Below are 18,284 nucleotides of genomic sequence, written 5' to 3'. Positions count from 1 at the left end.
TGGTATGTGCCATTTGTAGTCTTGGCCCATGGATATTCCCCATTAAGTCCTCCTCCCTGCTCTTTCCCCTGGGATGGAGATGATTGTGGTGATCTTAGAAATTCTAGATGAAGATGACAGAGCCCCTGTCAGCCTGAGTCCTTGAATGACAGTTGGGGGATGGAAGCAAGACAACCTCCACTGAGAAGGAACCTCTACCTTGGACTAAGATAAACTTCTACTGTGTCTGAAACATTATGTTATTAATTGTTATTTGTTATAATAACTAGATCCAAATGCCTAGTGCCTTCTTGATCACCTCCTTCCTTAATTTATACTTCTTTTTAGCTTTCCATTTAAAATTCTTGACTTCAGTAAAAGTTAAAGTAGAGTTTCCTGGGAGGCCAATTAACCAAAATCAACATCTAGGAGTGTCTATTGATTTTACGGAGTGCTTCTGCTCTTTATTTCCTAAGACCCAGGGATCTTGGGAATTAAGCCTTACTAAGACAGAATTTTGAGGGTGAATGTGGGAAGGTTCAGACTATTTGGATTTTACTGTTCTTGACATCAGAGACTTAAGTGTAACAAGTAGAGTTCACTTAGCCACGTGTCTCCATTTGAACATACTTAAAAGGGTTCATGAAAATGAACAAAGGCTTAGTTGAGAATGACTAGAATCACTAATGGAAATTAGATTCCATTTAAAACACACAGTTAATTGCAAAAAGTATAAAGAATATACAGCAGGTTTTCACATCAGTCTCTAGTTCCTGCCTACTTACAGAATAGTCACCCTTAACAAATAAAATTGAGGAAAGAGTCTCTACTCCAAGTCTCTGTATCCTCTTTTGTGGGTTCCCTGTTGCTATTGTCCCCAGGCCACTTTGCACCAGAATCTTTCTTTCTTTAAGTACTTGCTTTATGTACTAAGTCTTACTAATTGTCTCCAGACAACTCTGCTTTTTCCTAATGTGCCTGGCAAAATGTTGGCTGCTTCCTTTACCTGTTAATAAAAATGGTTGCCCATTAGCACCTGCTTGTACCACCAGGCGGGCCTGAGGGCAGGTCTGCCCAACTTGGTGCTGCTTCCCAACTCCCCTGTACCTGAGCACACCATCTAGGGGCCTGGGGATCACCCAGCCCAGTCCACCATAAGTGGCACCTGAGCACTCTTCCTGGGATCTGAGGTTGGCTCCATTCAACTTGGTGCTACCATCAAAGCTGACACTCACATGTAGGTCTGGGGACTGGACCACCCAACCTGTTGCAATGACTGCCAATACCAATGGGGACCACTTGGGTCCCAAAGGGTTGTTCCACTGCTACTATTGCCATTAACCATGCCACACATTTGCTTCCCAATAGCTTGAGAACCTACTCACCCACCCAACTCACTGCTGTCATTCCCAGCACCCAAGCAATCCAACTGGAGGCTCAAGAATTGACTGGCTTGGAGCTGCTAACACCAGGACCAGTGTATGCCACCCTGGGGTTCAAGGACAGGCATGCTCAGCCCACCGCTGCTACCACTGAGGCTTCAAGACTTGCCCAACTGATGTCCCAGTCCTCAGCCAAACTTTACCACAGCCCCCATTAACAAATGCACCCTAAGTCACCAAGGAAATCACAGACATCACTGATGTAACCATACAGAAACTACAGTACTGCATGCACCCAGAATCAAAACCAAAGTGCCCTACCCAAAAAACACAATAGATATAACTTCAGGAAAAATTCCTCCCCTATGAAATCAAATTTAAAAAATGGGAAGAAGTGACTGTTACACCAGATATGCAGTTATCAATGTAAAAACATAGGAAACTTTAAAAAGCAAGGAACTGTAACACCTTCAAAGGAATATAATCATTTTCCACTAACAAATTCCAACCAAAAAAAATTTACAGAATTCCAGAAACAGAATTCAAAATATTGATACTGAAGGAGTTCAGTGGGATACAAGACAATTCTGAAAAACAATATTAAAAAATGAGAAAAACTATTCAGGGTATGAATAAGATATCCTCATATCAAAGGGACAGATTTGAAAAAGAATAAAACTGAAATTCTCAAACTGAAAACTACATTGAATTAAATACAAAATACATTCAAAAGCCTCAATAATAGACTAGGTCAAGCAGAAGAAAGAATATCAGAACTTTAAGGCAGGTCATTTGAAGTAATCCTGTCAGATTAAAACAAATAATAAAGAATAAGCAAAGCCTTTGCAACCTGTGGGACCCTTTCATAAAATAATGCAATATTTGAATTTTTGGTGTTCCAGAAGGTGAAGAGGAAACAAAAGAGTTAGAAAGCCTATTTAACAAAATAATAGATAAAAACTTCCCAAGTCTAGCAAGAGATTTAGACATCCAGATATAAGAGGCTCAAAGATCCCTAAACAGATACAATTCAAAAAGGTCTTTTTCATAGCACATTATAGTCAAACTGTCAAAAATCAAAGACAAAGAGAAAATTCTAGAGAATCAAGAGAAAAACATTTAGTCACAATAAAGATATCCCCGTCAGACTAACAATGGATTTCTCAGCAAAAATCTTCAGGACTGGAGAGAATAGGATGATATTTAAAGTGCTGAAGGAAAAAAAATGCCAGCCAAGGATACTATGTCCAGTAAAAGTATCATTCATGAAGGAAGAAGAAATAAAGTCTTTCCCAGAGAAGCAAAAGCTGAGGAAATTTATCCTTACTAGACTGGCCCTATGAGAACTGTTTAAAGGATTTCTATAGCTGGAAGAAAAAGAACAATAAGTACCATCATGGAAACACATGAAAATATAAAAACCACTGCTAGAGCAAACACACAAACAAGGAAGAGAAAAACTTAAATGTTACTGCTACAGAATACCACCAAATCACAATGAAAACAGTAATAGAGAAAGAAAGAAACAAATGATATGCCAAACAAGATATTAAGTAATAAAATGAAAGGAATAAGCCCTTATATATCAATAATAAACTTTAGTGTAAATGAATTAAACTTGCTACCTAAAAGATATACACTGCCTGAATGGATTAAAAAAATGATTCAATGATATACTGCCTATGAGAAACTCATCTCACCTCTAAAGACACATAAAATGACAACAAAGTGATGGAAAAAGGTATTGCAGGCAAACAAAGCAAAAGTGAGCAGGAGGAGCTATATTAATATCAGAGAAAACAGACTTTAAGACAAAAACAGTAAAAAAATACAAAGAAGATCATTATATAATGATAAAGGGATGAATTTAGCAAGAATATATAACAATTCTAAACATATGTGCATCCAATACCAAAATATCCAAATATGCAAAGAAAATATTGTTAGGCATAAGAGGAGAGACAGACCCAAATATAATAACACTTAGGGACTTCAGTACCCTATTCTCAGCATCATACAGATCATTTACACTGAAAATTAAAAGAACATTGAATTTAAACTTCACATTAAACCAAATGGACCTAACAAATATTTACAAAACATTTTATCCAACAACTGCAGAATACACATTCTTCTCATTGGCACACAAAACGTTCTCCAGGATACGTCGTATGTTAGGACAAAATCAAGTCTCAACAAATTAAAAAAAAAATCAAAATCATATCAAGCATCTTCTCAGATCACAGTAGAATATAAGCTAGAAATCAACAAGAGAAACTTTGGAAACTGTACAAATATATGAAAATTAAACTACATGCTTCTGAATGACAAGTGGGTCAAGGAAGAAATTAAGGGGGAAATTAAAAAAATTCTTGAAATAAATAAAAATGAACACATTATGTAACGAAACCTATGGGATACAGCAAAGCAGTGCTAAAAGGAAACTTTTTAGCAATAAATACCTACATCAAAAAACTAAAAAGATTTCAAACTAACTATTTGATGATGCATCTCATGGAACTAGAAAAACAAGAACAAACCAAACCCAACATTTGTAGAAGGAAAGAATTAATGATGACCAGAGCAGAACTAAACAAAATAGACACTAAAAACCAATACAAAGAATCAATGAAATTAAAAGCTGAGTCTTTTGGAGATGAAAACCAACAAACCACATGCTAGGCTAACCAAGAAAAAAATTAGAGAAGACCCACGTAAATAAAACAAGAAATGAAAAAGTAGACATTACTACTGGTATCACAGAAATACAAAAGATCATCAGAGACTAATATAAACACCTATACACTGACAAACTAGAAACTCTAGAGGAAATGGATGAATTCCTGGAAACATACAACCTACCAAGATTGAATTAGGAAGTAAAAGAAACCTTGAACAAGGCAATAAGAAAAAGCATGATTGAATTAGCGATGAAAAGTCTCCCAAAAAAGAAAAATCCAAGACCAGATAGCTTCATGGCCAAATTCTACTAAACTTTCAAAGCAAAACTAACACCAATTCTCAAAAAAGTAAGGAAAGGGAAATATTCTCTTCAAGGCCTCAAAAAATTAAGGAAGGGAAATATTCTCTTCAAGGCTAGCATTACCCTGATACCAAAGCTAGACAAGGATACAACAAAAAAAGAAAACCACAGGCTAATATCCCAGATGAATATAGATGCAACAATTCTCAAGAAAATACTAGCAAGCCAAACCCAACATCACATCAAAAAAATTATACACTATGGTCAAGTGGGATTTATCTCAGGAATGCAAGAATTGTTTAACATACATGAATCAATAAACATGATATATCAACAGAATGAAAGACAAAAACCATATAATCCTCTTGATAGACACAGAAAAAGCATTTGATAAAATTCAACATTCCTTCATGACAAAAACTCTCAATAAACTGGGCTTAGAAGGAATTTACTTCAACATAACAAAGGTCATATATGACAAACCCACAGCTAATGTCAAATTGAATGGGGAGAAACTAAAAAATCTTTCCCACAAGAAGTGGAACAGGACAAGGATGCCCGCTTTCACTACTCCTATTCAACATAGTACTGGAAGTTCTAGCCAGAGCAATCAGGCAAGAGAAAACAATAAAAGGGATCCAAATTAGAAAAGAGAAAGTCAAATTGTCCGTCTTTGCTGATGACATGATTTTACATCTAGAAAAACCTAAAGTTTTCACCAAAAACACTTTTAGATCTGATAAATAAATTCAGTAAAGTTTCAGTATACAAAATCAACATACAAAAATCAGTAACATTTCTATATACCAATAATAAACTAGCTGAGAAAGAAATCAAGAAGTCAATCCCGTTTACAATGGCTACAAAAAAAATACCTAGGAATAAATTTAACTAAGGAGGTTGTAGAGGTGAAAGCAACTCCATCTTGGTTGCTAATCAGCCATGTTGACTTCTCATTAACCCCAGTTCCAAGAAGGCCTCTAAGATTTCCAGTTCATCTATTATTCCTTGTGTAAGAGCAGACACTTAACATAAATCCTGCCCTTAGGTCAAAGCAACCTTGATGTCATTGTACCTCAATTGCCCTACATATCCCTTCCAAATCACATGTACCAGTTTCCTATGGTATATAACCCCTGAATCTGGATAAGGGCAGGGATCCACCACCTTGTCTTGCTGCCACCTAAGACACAGACATAACTTCTGTTCATAAGTCATGATTAAATGTTTCTTTCTAAGAAACTGGATTTATCAGTCTCCTTCTTTTGTCTGTCAGCTTCCATGGACTTTGGGGGCAGGTTTGCATAGGCCTGCCCACCATGGAACAGAGGTGAAAGATCTCTAAAAGGAAAACTACAAAACACTGATAAAAAATTGAAGAGGGCACAAACATCCCATGCTCATGGATCAAAAGAATTAATATCATTAGGAAGACCATACTGCCCAAAGATATCTATAGATTCAATCCAAGCCCTATCAAAATGCCAATGTCATTTTTTTCATAGAAATAGAAAAAAAAAATAAATTTTTGTGGAACTGAAAAAGAACCTGAATAGTCAAAGCAATCCTGAACAAAAAGAACAAAGCTGGAGGCATCACACTACCTGACTTCAAAATATATTGCAAGACTATAGTAACCAAAACAGCATGGTATTGATATAAGAACAGGCATATAGACCAATGGAAGAGAATAGAAAATCCAGAAATAAATCCACGTGTTTCTAGACAACTGATTTTCAACAATGGTGCCAAGAACATACATTGAGGAGAGGACATGGGAAGCTGGATATCAATATACAGAAGAATGAAACTAGACTCCTATCTCTCACCATATATAAAAATCAACTCAAGATGGATTAAAGACTTAAACATAAGACTGAAACTATAAAATTAATAGAAGAAAACATAGGGAAAACACTTTATGGCATTGGTCTAGGCAAAGATTTTATCGCTAAGACCTCAAAAGCACAGGGAGCAAAAACAAAAATAGAAAAAATGGGATTATATTAAATTAAAAAGTGTCTGCACAGCAAGGAAACAATCAACAGAATGAAGAGACAGTCTACTGAAATGGAGAAAATATTTTCAACCTCTTCATCAGAAAAGGAACTAATACCCAGGTTATGTCAGAAACTCAAACAACTAAGTGATGTTAGGCATATATATATCATCAGGGAATGCAAATCAAATGTGATATCTACCACAATGAGATATCTTCTCATCCCAGTTAGAATGGCTATTATTAAAGACAAAAAAAAACAAGTGCTAGTAAGATGATGCAGAGAAGAGAAAAGTTTTATACATGGTTGATGGGAATGTAAATTAGTACAGCCACTATGGAAAACAGTATGAAGATTCTCAATAAGTAAAAACAGAGTTACCATATGACCCAGTAATCCCACTACTGGGTATTTATCTGTAGGAAAATAAATCAGTATATCAAAGAGATAACCATACTCACATGTTTATTGCAGCACTATTCATAATAACAAATATATGGAATTAACCTAAGTGTCAATCAATGGACAAATGAATAAAGACAATGTGTTATCTGTACAAGGTGGAATATTATTAAGCCATTGAAAAGGAATGGAACTATGTCATTTTGAGCAACATGGATGGAACTGGAGTTCATTATGTTAAGTGAAATAAGCTAGACACAGAAAAATAAATTTTTATGTTCTCTCTCATATGTGAAAGCTAAAAAATTTGATCTCATGGAGACAGAAAGTAGAATGATAAATACCAGAGGCTGGAATGGGGTGTGGGTGGGAGGGAAGGATGATGAGAGGTTGTTTAATGGATACAAACATACAGTTAGATAGAAGGTATATGTTTATATGTTTGACAGCAGAGTGGGGTGACTGTAGTTAGCAACAATGTATTCTATATTTCAAAGTAGCTAGAAGAGAGAACTTGAAATATTCCCAACATACAGAAATGATAATTACTCAAGGTAACAGATACCCCAAATACCCTGACTTGATCATTACACTTTCTATGCATGTAACAAAATATCACATGTACCTCCATAAATATGTAAAATATTATGTATTAATACAAAAATGGCTGGCTGTTAATGAAAATAACTAGCTTACCAGAGCCCTCTAGCTGCCCTTTTTCTGCAATAGTGATGACTAGGAAGTTGCTAAGCTTTTTCACCCTTGTATAGCACCTTGATATTTCCTGTGTGAGTCACACCATTACTATCCCTCCAACAACAGAGGCTGAAAAAAATTACACTCCAGGCCTTGTTTCTCACACAGTAGGGCTTGGCAGCATGCTCCACCCTCAGATTCTATTCCTAGGGCTTACCCTCCAAGGAGTCTGCAATGGACTGGATGTTTTTGTCTCCCCTTTTTCCTCCCAAATTCATATGATAAAACGCTCATCCTAATGTGATGGTATTTGGAGAAGAGGCCTTTGGGAGGTCATTAGGTCATTAGGATGGAATCCTCATGAATGGGATTCAGACCATTATAAGAAGAGGCCAGAGAGCTAGCTATTTTTTGCTCTTCTATGTGAGATACAATGAAAAGTCAGATATCTACAAACCAGGAAGTAACCTCTCGCCAGACACTGGATCTGCTGGCTCCTTTATCTTGGACTTGCCAGCCTCCACAACTGTAAGAAATAAATGTTTGTTGATAAAATAAATGTTTGTTGTACCAGTCTACGATAATTTGTTATAGCAGCCTTAACTGACCAAAACAGTAAATATATTACGTACATACAAGATGTGAACACAAACCAAAACTCCTTATTGAGTCCACTAAAGCTTTCCATGAGAGTTCTGAGAATAGTTCTGCCAAAACAAGTGTTGGAAGGAGTATGAAGGGGTTGCTGGAGCTTGGAGATAGTGACCTACCAATTCAAATTAGATGTTATGTAGCTCATGGTAGATGTGTAGGTAGATAGCTAGCGCCCTTGATTGCCAATCAGTAAGCAATGTTAGTTGAAAAACAGAACTAGAATTAAGGGTAGTTCTGTAGTTAAGGATACAGATTCCCAGGGTACTCCACTATAATCCACACTGTACTTGCAAAGGTTAAAAAATATTATTCAAAAGAAACAAAATTGTATGAAGAAAATTCCAAAATCCCATAGCCTTCATATTCCAAAACCAGGTTTTTTTGAAAAGAATTCCAGGATACATTTCAAAACAGAGAAGTTTCTAATTTTCAGATCATTATTCATTCTGAAGTTATGACAAAGCAACAATTGATTTGAACAGGTAATGCATAATTAATTGAAGTCAATAAATTAGAATTTCCCTTAAGACAGAATCAGTCCTTCTTGTCCTGGATCTTTGGCTGTTTTCAGCAGTTTTGTACTGAGCTAAACTAGATGTGAAGTTTTCCTTAAGAATTTCCAAGGAATGGGAAGAATGGTTAATACTTGGGAGTACATCTTCCTTAGGGAAGGAGAGAAAGGAATGTAGGTTGCACAACCAATCAATATGCAGTAGGTGCTTTATAGGTACTATTTATTCACTTGATGTTCTCAAATATCAAATTTAGTGTTATTATTTTCATTTCGCATATATAGTTAAGCAAGTTGAACACGATCAGTTGACTATTAAGTGGAAGACATAGTACTCAAATGTGACCTGCTGGGCTTCAAAACTCGTCTTTTCACTGTCAGATGCCCTGATATCTATCACAGAGCATGAGTTATCTTCCTACTAAATGCAGATGGTTTAAGAAGAGAATGCAATAATGACTATTATAAGGTCAGCAAGAAGTTCTAGTTCTACAACTGATCCCTAGAACTTTCTCTCTAAATACTTCAACAGGAGTCTTGTTTCTTCTAATGTTCAACTGCCTTCTGACCCAGGCTGAAGTATTCCTTTGTAATTAGCAGAGTTTCAATTCATAGTGATTCAGTAGTACAGAGAAATGGGTAGGCTTTGATTTTTCAATCCATTTCAGCCACCAAATCTCACTCTGCTCTCCTTTCTTTGGCCTCTAGTGAAGTTGTTGTTGAGCTTTAGTATACATAAAAAACAGCTTTAAAAATGAATGTTTTGGCTTCTATCCTAGAAAGCCAAGAGGTTTGGGGTGAGGCCAAGAATCTGCATTTTTTACAAACATCTCAGGTGATCAGGGAAATCTGAGTTTGTAAGTGCCTTAATTTTCCTTATTACTCTCATTTTCCTTTTATGTTTTTGTTTTAATCTCACACCCTGTTGGGATTGGGATTTCTTTTATAAGCCATGCTCTTTTGTTCTCTGCACTTCTAGAACTGCCCTGCTAGTGTATTGTCTGGGTGTATAAAGGCTCAGGACTAAAACCAGAAAAACAGAGGTAACATCTAATAGCTAGAGGCTCTAAGAGGGAAAATGCTTCAGTTAGGAGGCATAGAAGAGGCTACTAAATAAAATGTTAGTGGTGTAATATTATTCTTCTGGAAAAAATATGGCCGTATAGTCAAGACAAACACAAAAGAGGGACACAAACCTGAAGGAATCAAGCCAAAAAGGTAAAATCCCAGAACAAGCTGAGGCTCGTGAAAAGTGGTAAGGGCAAAAACCAAGGGCTCTTAGGAAGCTACACAGGGATTAAGAGCAACGAAGAAATAAAGGCCAGGAGCAGATGATGTAATGTTGACAGACAGCAAGACAAGCAGCACTGCTCATTTCCTGTTTTACTTCCCTACTCCATCAGGGAGAAGGATCTCCAAGCTGCAAATTTATAGAATAAACATTTCTTAAGGAAAATGTAATCCAAAGATGAAGGTGGGGCTTGGGAAAGATCTATTTGCACAGTGAGTGCAGCTTTCAAGACCAGAAGAATTACATTACAGAGCACCCCAAATTGGCATTGGAGTTACAAGGGTTGTTGGTTATCTTTAAGGGCTATGGAGAAAGAGGTGCCAAATGACCAGAGGCAAGCAAATCTCTTGATTTTTCTTTAAGTTTGTTTTTAAAAAACCACTGCTCTGAATACCCTGTAGAATCCTAGAAGAGATGACAATTCATTTGGAAAAAGGAGTGTCTGTAAAGGAGTCAGCCCCTCCACAGGCTCAAGTACCTATTGGAGGCAAAGCTTAGAAGGATCCATTTTTAGCTTAGACCCTTGGTGCCAGGCTGCCTGGTACTGGGAGATGGGTGGCTGGCTTACCTCGACTCCACTCAGAGGAAGGCCTTGCCAGAAAGACCTGGGAATGCAAACAATCTCCTGGCAACAGTGATCTCCTTTGCCCTGCCAATGTCTGGTGAGAGAGAGAGGTGGAGAGACAGAGAGGGAAGAAGAGAGAGAGAGAGAGAGGCAAACACACACACACACACACACACACACACACACACACAGAGAGAAAACAGAGTTAGGAGTGAAAGAGAGAGAACAGAGAGAGTCAGGGTAGGAGGGAGGGAGAGAGGCAGGGAGAGGAGAGGAGAGAAGAGCCTGCTTCCCTATATTTGGTCTAGCATTTGGCTATTTGTTGACATCTGTGTCCCATCAATTTCTGAGTTGTTGATCAGAGTCCAAAGCAAAGGAATAGCTCAACAAGAGGAAAAATATGGGTTTGTCATACCATCCAGATCCCTCCCTGATCCTCCCAGCTGTTGATATTACCAGTAAAGAGACAGGGACTTCTGAGGAAGGTGGCACTGACCACCAGGACCTCTGTAAAGACTTCTAATTGAACTACTTAAGGCAGAGGTTTTCAATAGGCAAGAGACAAAGGGGTGGAACAAGATTTCCCCACAAGGGAAATTAAGAAATGCCTGGAGACACTTTGGTGGTCACAACTGAGGGGAAGGAATACCACTGGCACCCAGTGGGTAGAGGCTGAGGATGCTGCTGTAATTCCTACAATGCACAGGACAGCACCCACAACAAAATCTTATCCCAAAATCTAGCCCAAAATATTGATAGTGCTGATGTTGAGAAACCATGTTTTAAGGGATTTAACACCAGAGGCCTCAGTGTCCAGTGCCCAGCGCCATCCGGTAGAGTCATTGGAACAAAGAGGACCTTAGAAATCATGGTTCCTTCCCTTTTTACAGGTGAAGTGTTTGAGGCTCAGGGAGTGAAGTGGCTTGTCCAGGGACCCAGGCCATGGATTGAGGTGATTAAGAGTCTTGGAGTAAGACAGACCTGGTTTTAAATCTCAGTTCAGTTACTTAACATCTGTGTGACTTGGACATATTTTTGATTTTGGACGAGTTACTTCACCTCTTGGAGCCTGAATTATCTGACCTGTTCAATGGGCATCCTATAATAAGTCCTGCAAAGCATAATGTCAAGGAATATGTGAGAGGATGCATATAATAAATGACATCTCTAATTATGAGTAGTAGAGCTGGAGCCAAAATTTGGCTCCTATCCTCAGTTCTGTTCCAGTTCCATTGTTTCACGTTAATACATCCCAAATCAGGACCACCCATCACTGCTGAGAGGCATGTAGTATGGTAATTGTGAGCTCTGCCACTTGGTCCAAGTGGATCAGGATTCGAAGTCCAGCTCTACCATTTTCAAGCTGATAAATAATCAACCTCCCTCTCAGCCTCAGTTTCCTTATGTGTAAAATGGGATAATGCTATGATCTACCTTATAGGCTTCTGGTGGGAGTTAGAATCAGAACCCATATTAAGCACTTCAGGCTAGAGTCTAGAAGAGAGTAAGGACTCAGCATATATTAGTTATAGCTAATGTTTGTGGCAGGTTGTATTTCCCCCCAAATGGCTACCACAGCATCTCCCCAATCAATATACTCTTTTTACAATGTGACTGTAACTCTCCTCCCCTCCAATAGAGGTGGGCAGTCTATGTTCTCTTTATTTGGATGTAGATAGACAAGTGGCTATGGGGCAAGTGATATTTTGTGACTTCTGGGGCTAGGTCATGAAAAATGATACACCTTTTTCCTGCATATCTTGGGATGCTCACACTTGAAACCCTGCCTCCATGCTGTGACGAAGCCCAAGCCACACTGTGGAGAGGCCCATTTGAAGAGAAACTGACAGACAACACTAACTTGCCAGCCGTATGAATGAGCCATCTATAAGTGGAACCTCCAGTTCCAGGCAAGCTACCCCAGCTGATGCCGGCTGGAGAGAAGTGAGCTGTCTGCACTGAACCCTGTTCAAATTGCACATTAATGAGCAAAACAAATGATCAATATCATTTTAAACTGTCAGAGGTATTCAAACCAGAGCAACTCCATCTTGAACAGGGGCTCGGTAAAATGAGGCTGAGACCTGCTGGTTCCCAGGAGGTTAGGCATTCCTAGTCACAGGATGAGATAGGAGGTCAACACAAGATACAGGTCACAAAGACCCTGCTAATAAAACAGGATGCAGTAAAGAAGCAGGACAAAAGAGTTCATGACCAAGAACCCAAAAGCAAATGCAACAGAAGCAAAGATAAATGATGGGACCTAATTAAGCTAAAAATCTTCTGCACTGTAAAAGAAATAATCAGCAGAGTAAACAGAAAACCTACAGAGTGGAAGGAATATCTTCACAAACTATGCATCCAACAAAGGACTAATATCCAGAATCTACAAGGAACTCAAACAAATTAGCAAGAAAAAAACAAATAATACCATAAAAAATTAGCCTCAGGACATGAATAGACAATTCTCAAAAGAAGATGTACAAATAGCCAACAAACATATGAAAAAATGCTCATCATCACTAATTATCAGAAAAATGCAAATCAAAACCACAGTGAAATACCACCTTACTCATGCAAGAATGACCATAATTAAAAAATCAAAAATAATAGATGTTGGCATGGATGTAGTGAAAAGGGAACACTTTTACACTGCTTGTAGGAATGTAAATGAGTACAACCACTATGGAAAACAATGTGAAATTCCTTAAAGAACTAAAAGTAGAACTACCATTTGATCCAGCAATCCCACTACTGGGTATCTACCCAGAAGAAAGGAAGTTTTTATATGAAAAAGACACTTGCACACACATGTTTATAGCAGCACAATTCGCAACTGCAAAAATATGGAACCAGTCTAAATGCCCATCAACCAACAAGTAGCTAAAGAAAATGTGACATATATATCATACACATACACATACATATATTATGGAATACTACTTATCCATAAAAAGGAACAAAATAATGGCATTTGCAGCTACCTGGATGGAGTGGGAGACCATTATTCTAAGTGAAGTAACCCATGAATGGAAAACCAGACATCATATGTTCTCACTTTTAAGTGGGAGCTAAGCTATGAGGACACAAAGGCATAAGAATGATATAATGGACTTTGAGGACTTGCGGGGAAGGATGGTAGGGGGATGAGTGTACAGTGTACACTGTTTAGGTGATGGGTGCACCACAATCTCGATCAGAAATCACCACTAAAGAACTTATTTATGTAGCCAAAAACCATCTGTTTCCCCCAAACTATTGAAATAAAAATATATATTGCCAATATCTTCTCCCATGCTGTGACTTTTCACTGTTCTAACGGTGCTTTGATAAATAAAGTTTAATTTTAAAGAAAAAAAAAGAAGCTGGCCAAAACCTGCCAAAACCAAGATGACCACAAAAGCGACCTCTGGTCATCCTCAGTGCTCATTATACACTAATTATATTGCATTAGCATGTGAAAAGACACTCCCACCAGGGCCATGACAGTTTACAAATGCCATCGCAATGTCTGGAAGTTACCTTATGTGGTCTAAAAAGGGAAGGAACCCTCAGTTCTGGGAATTGCCTGCCCCTTTCCTGGAAAACTCTTGAATAATCCACCTCTTGTTTAGCATATGATCAAGAAATAAGCATAAAAATAGCCAACCAGCAGCCCTTGGGGTGGCTCTGTTCTTTCAGTAGCCATTCTTTTATTCCCTTACTTTCTTAATGAACTTGTTTTCACTTTACTCTGTGGACTCGCCCCAAATTCTTTCTTGCATGAGATCCAAAGACCTTCTCATGGGGTCTGGATTGGAACCCCTTTCCAGTAACAAACCCACTAAATGTTAAGACAGCTTGTTATGCAGCAATGGTTCAATATTATTTTTATTAATCTCCAAAAAGAAATTCTCCTTCTCCTTATATCAGCTCTTAAGCCTCATCATCAACACCAAGAAGAAAACCAGACATAGTAGGAAATGTTGCAGCTTCTTGCCAGATCTCCTGTGATTCTTCTGTATATCTGGAGAAGATGATCAAACACCACTACCGGTTGAGGATGTGATATATGGAGATTCGGGAATCTGAGGGTTTATCTGGGGACATAGTTCAACCAATCTCTTTTGGGAACAGGTTAATTCCAGGGCCTGACAGGCTTCTTGAAACTTGTGAACAAGGTTCTCCAACAGCACTTACTCCAGTGTTATTTTTCCCTTCCCTTCTTCCTTGCTTTCTGCCGTGAGTGTGAGACATGTGTGGGAAGGAAAAACAACGTTCTCCTCCATTCTACGTGAGTTTTTAGCTGGGACTCCCTCTAATAAAAGACAGATTAACAAGAGAAAAGCAAACAAATGTTTAATAACACACACACCTCCTGTAGATCTCAAATTAGACTTTAGGCTTAAATATTTTGTTTCTCTGAAACAAAAAAAGGAGTGTATAGGAAAAGGCCCTATTAAGATGCAATGGCCAGGAAAAGCACCATAAACCAAGGGTAAGATTTTCTATGCAGATTTAAGTGGATGCCTTCTCCACTGATGAAGAGTCTCTGATAATTTAGTAGTCTTTCTCCTCCTGGTGCAGAGAGGGAGGCACCCTTAAAAATGGGAATTTCTTTTGTAAATGTAAATTTCTCTTACAAAAAGACAACTTTTCAGAGCTACTGCTGTATCTGCAGTTTGTCAAAAGAACCACTTCAAATAATCCTTATGCCAAAGAAGCATATTTGAGGGTGGCATATTCTGGTCATATTTTGGGGTGGCATATACTGAATCCCATCACATAAAAGACCTTTTTTCCTCTTTAGTTTATTCACTCCTTCATACCTCATTTATGGCTTTGAAGAATGTAAGTTGAGGATAGAGAACAGAGTCTGATGATGAATTGAAGAAGATTTTTGCCCTTCTTAGGAAAGCAAATGGAGTTGTTATATCCATAATTGTGCATACATGGTATGTCTGTGTGTCTGTCCATGTATGTGATAGAAGGAGTGGGAGAGGGAGTGCTACTGGGATTAGAAGTTAAAGAACTTCCCACTCTTCTTCCTGAGAACAGTAGTTGTTCAGATCCCTTTTATGTAGCCCCATTGGAAAGGTACCCAGTGTGACCACTCAGAGCCACAGATGACTAAACCCAACAATATATCTTCTTCTTCTTCTTTTTTTTTTTTTTTTTTTTTGAGACAGAGTCTTGCTCTGTTGCCCAGGCTACAGTGCAGTGGTGCAATCTTGGCTCACTGCAACCTCCACCTCTCAGGTTCAAGCAGTTCTCTGCCTCAGCCTCCTGAGTAGCTGGGATTATAGGTGCCCACCACCATGCCTGGCTAATTTTTGTATTTTTAGTAGAGACGGAGTTTCATCATCTTGGCCAGGCTAGTCTTGAACTCCTGACCTCGTGATCCACCTGCCTCGGCCTCCCAAAGTGCTGGGATTACAGGCGTGAGCCACCGAGCCCAGCCCAACAAGATATCTTCTTGAGGGGTGAGTAAGCAGGGCTTGTAAACCAAAAATTGTCTAACACAGGTCTCAATCAATTTAGAAGTGTATTTTGCCAAGAGTAAGGACATGCCCAGAAGAAGAGAACACAGAAATCACAGAAACAGTCTGTGGTCTGTGCCTGTCTCCAAAGATGAATTTGGGGGCTTCAATACTAAAAGCAGAAAACTAGACTGGAGGGGAAAGAGGGAGGGTATGCTAATCCACATGTTGTAAGACAAAGGAGCAGGTAGGGGAACAGTCAACTATGTATTCATCTCATGCTCATCATGCTCAGTAAATTGGCACCTTATATAAGGTAAGGTGAACATAGAGTTATCACCTGTGGAGATATTTAACCTTTAACTGTAGCTCTCTGCTTAGGAACAAAAGGAAAGGCAGTTTCTTGCATGACTCAGCTTAATGTTTTTTTCTTTTGGCAAAGTGAATTGGGGTCCTGAGATAAGTAAGAAAGAATTCTATGTTTTATTCACAAGACAAACTAGCCCTTCTAGGTGTTTTACCAGAAGGATGAAATGGTAATGAGCTACTGGCTCCCTCCCTCTGGGAACTTCATAGGCTGGATGCTGAAGATGACCCTATCTCTCTTGGGGCAGGTGTCCAAATCTGGGAACCCAGGCTAGGGGAGGGGCAGACAGATACTTGCTGGTTTCTGGAAAAAGGACAGCATGTTAGATGCACAGCTTTCTCCAGGGTCACATAGGAGACTTTTACAGTTCTGAAAGCTTCGTGTGCCCTGTCCTCTGCCTCCTCAACCTGTGTATCTTCCCCCTTCCTTTGGGGGAAAGAACCACAGGAAGAACTAAAGGAGAGCTCTGGGTTCTACTCTAGAGTGTGCTCAAGAGAAACAAGTAGGAAGTGGACTTGATACTTAGTATTCACCAGTGACCTTAGCATTGGAACCCCACTTTTGGAAATGCCTGGGAGAAAATGTTAGAGTAGCTGAAGGATGCTTTTAGTCTTCAACAGAAAGCAGCTGTGTGTTTCTCAGTGCCTTTCTGGGTCCAGTTGTTATAAAGACTCAGCCTAGCACCTTTACCTCTGCAAAGTGGTATTTGAGTCATTTGTCATCAGATGCACTTAAGGTAGGAGCTGTTTCCTGGCCTCCTCTTCTTAGTTCTTCCTGTACAAAAAAAAAAAAATTGGCATGTTTCCTAATGATGTTAAGTTATTAAAGAATGATTTCAAGCATGACACTGGCTATCACTTACATAAATTATGAAAGTCAAGAATCTGGCCCATGAAAGGTATCCAGCAAGGCTGTTTACTGAAAGTGGTACAATTCAGTGTTTTAGAAGGTGGCTAAATGATCTGTGCGCTGAATGGGGCAGTGTGGTGGGAAGGAGGGGCCTCTGTTATGTCACTAGGGGAGGAAGAATGTGCCAAGGGAGGCTGCCATGGAGGGGACTGAACTGTGACTCATGCCAATGCTGGTGGGCTTGTTGGCAGAGAAGGGAGATGCCCCTGTCCTCTGAATGTTGGATGCTTTCCAGTGTCCGACCCTCTTTGCTGGGTCACAGTGATTTCATTTTTTTGGCTTTTTATAGTTGGCTGTGAAAATAGCCTTTCACCTTCAATGAATCACATTTAAAGCAGACAGGGAGTATAGGAGAGTAATGAGATTAATTGGCCTCCTTTTGGACTTCCTGGTAAGTCCAAGGGGCAAATTTGTGATGTGTCACCAGCAGCAACACTTTGTTTGTTGATCTTTGGACAGAAATGACAAAGCAAATACCTTTGAGGAAGGCAAAAGGGAAGCAAGTTGAGGAGATCCCTTTTCACTCCACTAGCTGGCTGCTAATCTCTGCACGCAGGTCAGACTGAACTGGAGCTGGGACATGGTCTGAGGATGCTTGGCTTAACCTCTGTTGGCAGAGGCCTGCCATGCTTGGCTGCCGCAGGAGGCCAGACTTTTCCAGAGAGTGAGGCTGGACTCAAGCATGACGGGAGTCTCCTTATCTGCCCCCACCGGGGTCATGGGGCAAAGCCAAGCTGCTTACACCATGTGACTGGGAATGGCAGTGACTCAGAGGGAGCAAGCTAGAAGGGAGGAAGTGCTGGTGTCCTCAGCCATTGTTAGGGAAGAACGGAAGAGCCCAAGAGGAAGGCTCCAGTGCTGAGAGGACCACAGGTCTGAGGCAGTTGCCTAGCAACGGTACCCAAGCGCCTCCCTCCACCAGCCTGTCAGCAGCGTGAGGCCTCTTACCAGCTCCTACCCTCCAGTTCCTTCCTTCAAAGCCGCCCTCTATATGCCTTTTCACCAAATTCCACCTGAACAGAAATGATCCTGGGGGTGTGGGTCAGGGGGAGCCTCCAGACCACGGAATGTCTTAGAGAGCTGTGC

General features: G+C 39.4%; 1 long non-coding RNA gene across 1 annotated transcript; it reads right to left on the bottom strand.

The window, feature by feature from the left end:
- Positions 1-14,410: 14,410 nt before the first annotated feature.
- Positions 14,411-18,037, bottom strand: LOC115931300 (uncharacterized). The gene is made up of 3 exons (XR_004067814.3): positions 17,676-18,037; positions 16,980-17,063; positions 14,411-14,760 (listed from the first exon to the last, which is right to left on the bottom strand). It is a non-coding gene; the product is annotated as an uncharacterized lncRNA (long non-coding RNA).
- Positions 18,038-18,284: the final 247 nt, after the last annotated feature.

The sequence above is a fragment of the Gorilla gorilla genome, chromosome 19 (genome assembly GCF_029281585.2).
Source record: "Gorilla gorilla gorilla isolate KB3781 chromosome 19, NHGRI_mGorGor1-v2.1_pri, whole genome shotgun sequence".
NCBI classification, from domain to species: Eukaryota; Metazoa; Chordata; class Mammalia; order Primates; family Hominidae; genus Gorilla; species Gorilla gorilla.
This window is presented reverse-complemented; position numbering and strand designations above follow the sequence as displayed.